The sequence below is a fragment of the Scylla paramamosain genome, chromosome 11 (genome assembly GCF_035594125.1).
Source record: "Scylla paramamosain isolate STU-SP2022 chromosome 11, ASM3559412v1, whole genome shotgun sequence".
Lineage (NCBI taxonomy): Eukaryota > Metazoa > Arthropoda > Malacostraca > Decapoda > Portunidae > Scylla > Scylla paramamosain.
Window position 1 is genome coordinate 2,322,501 of NC_087161.1, and position 2,500 is coordinate 2,325,000.

Below are 2,500 nucleotides of genomic sequence, written 5' to 3' on the forward strand. Positions count from 1 at the left end.
GCTCTGGATTGGCTACGCGTGACTTTTACATAGGAAAGCACTGAGGGAGTGTGAACACCTCCCGGGGGACGCAATGCAGGGCAGGGCAGGGATCAAAATAGAGGGAAAAGGAATTGGAATGTGAAGTTAAAAAGGAGAGAGAGAGAGAGAGAGAGAGAGAGAGAGAGAGAGAGAGAGAGAGAGAGAGAGAGAGAGAGAGAGAGAGAGAGAGAGAGATTGTTATATATAGGATGTTGGTATAAATTCAAAATATATGTAAAAATGAAGAGTTTCTAGAATTTGAAGTGTAATTGTTAAGGAGAAAAGGGAGTGTTGAAATGGAGGGTTGGTATACGAGGAGTTTCAAATTACTGTTAGTGGGAAAATAAAATGAGGTGTTGCCACACCCAGGAAAGTTGTAGTGAAAGGGTGTAGTCTGATTGGTGTCAAAATTTAGTTATTATTTTATGAATTATTATTTTTTTTTCTCTCTCTTTATTGGCATATTTTTTTTTTACTTTTTTTTTAATCAAGTGGGTCAAAAATTTTTGGTTCGTTATGAGTTTTTTTTTTTTTTTTTTTTGTGGCAGGAGTTTTATTTTTACTTTTTTATTCTTATTTATTTCATCCATTTTTTTTATTCATTTATCCCTTTTTGCTTTCATAATCTTTATAATTTGTTATCAAGCGATTTTTTTTCATTCTTTCATTAAATTTATCAGTGTCTTATGGACTTACTGTTAAGAATTTACTTAAGTTTTATCAGGGGAATTATTTTTTTTGAATCAGCAACACCACACCCACAGCCACAACACCAGGCCACAATTCACAGCCTCACATCACACCACCACACCACACCATCGCTATCCACCCTACCTACAACAAGAACACCGCACCACCAGTCATATCAACACCAGGGCTCACTTCAAACACCAACACCACACCACCACTACAAACACCCAACCAAAACAAGAACATTATCGAAACACCACAACATCCACACCAGGGGTCACTTCACACACCAACACCACTACAAACACCCTACCCTGAACAAGAACACCATCGCACCGCCGCACCACCGCAGCCACACTAGCACTGCAGGCAGGCGGCACACTACACAATACTGCACGAGGAGACACGCCTCACGTCAGTCAGTCCCGTCATGTCACGCACACACACGTGCCACACACCACACACAACACTGGCAAACAGAAGATGTCTTGGTACACTACTGCAAGATCAGAACAGCTGACAACCCGCACCACACAACACGTGGGGCGCCAGCGAGGAACAACACTGAAAAACACACACTATACACTGCAGCACAATTTCAGCACAGTCACAACACAACACAAGACACAATATGGTGATAATAAACACATAACGCGTCACTCAAGGGCGCTCTGGTACCCACCGCTGCCTCCACTCTGAGCCGCATCACGCCCATGTCTGCGCCACTCCTCCACCGCCGCACACAGCACAGGATCATCCCACTTCCCCCATCCGAGACGCCGCAGGGGGAGGGGGTGAGGCCCTCCCCACCTCAGCACACAAGCGAGACGATCCCAGTCCGCCGGTGTCTCGGACGTCGAGGGAGGGAGGGAGGGTCGCTTACACACAGGTAAAGAGGGTGCCAACTTACGTCTTTTCCCTCCTCTTCCTGCTTTTGTGTTTTCGGATTTTTCTTTCGTATTTTCGCTTTGTGTCCTTTGGTTTTATCCTCGCCTCTGTCACCTGTATTGGCCGCGAGGGTGAGATGAGGTTAGGGGACGATGTGGTAGAGGTGGTGGTGGGTTGGCAAAACATCCTTCCGCTGGCAGTGTTTCCTCGCCAAGGCACACATCGGCAACTCAGTGTGGCAGTGGCGGTGATCGTGGCCTTTGTTTAGCCAGTCCCAGAGGGCGCAAGGTGGTGGGTGTGGGTTACAGCACTATACGCCCACGGAGAGAACACGCAGGGAGGGAGGGGTGGGAGGAAAAGGATGAGGGGGAGAAACGGAACGGAAGGATCCAGAGAGGAGTCTATCACCGACTTCACGAGGGAGTGTTTTCAAATCAAACTTTTATTTTCGCGAATGACAGGGTTTGGAAAGGGATCAGCGGTAAGGAGGGCGTTCAACGAGGCTTAGTGGTCACGGTCTGAGCTCACACACTAAGATGGGGAACAAATAACGGGATTAATTAACGAAAAACAAAGCTCTCCTCGGTCTGAAACACACACACACACACACACACACACACACGGACGGTCGCTTTGTCATGAATCACCGCCGACCCCGATACAGTAAAGAGATGCAATTTTCAGACTAAATCCAGCTCCTTTGATGACGCAAATCTCTCTGCATAGTGTCGCATCAGTAATAAGAGGAAAGACAGAGCGTTACATCCCTTGGTTACACGAGAGGCCAAAGTATCGAGCACTACAGAAGGGTTCCAGTGCTGTACCTGAAATTTGGGCAACGGCTTAGATTTCTTACTTCCAGGATGACACACGAACTTACGAAGACACTCAAACATCACAA

The 2,500-nt window shown here is 46.6% G+C and overlaps 1 protein-coding gene across 8 annotated transcripts in view; it reads right to left on the reverse strand.

Moving 5' to 3' along the window:
* Positions 1–2,500, reverse strand: part of LOC135104817 (rap1 GTPase-activating protein 1-like) — a 152,711-nt gene that overhangs the window by 56,216 nt on the left and 93,995 nt on the right. Inside the window, exon 1 of one of the 8 annotated variants that reach the window (XM_064012441.1) lies at positions 1,394–1,677. The exons of the other annotated variants lie outside the window; for them this stretch is intronic. The gene's annotated coding sequence lies outside the window, so the exon portion shown is untranslated. Of the gene's footprint in view, positions 1–1,393; positions 1,678–2,500 lie in introns of those variants that run through there. 8 annotated transcript variants of the gene reach the window in all.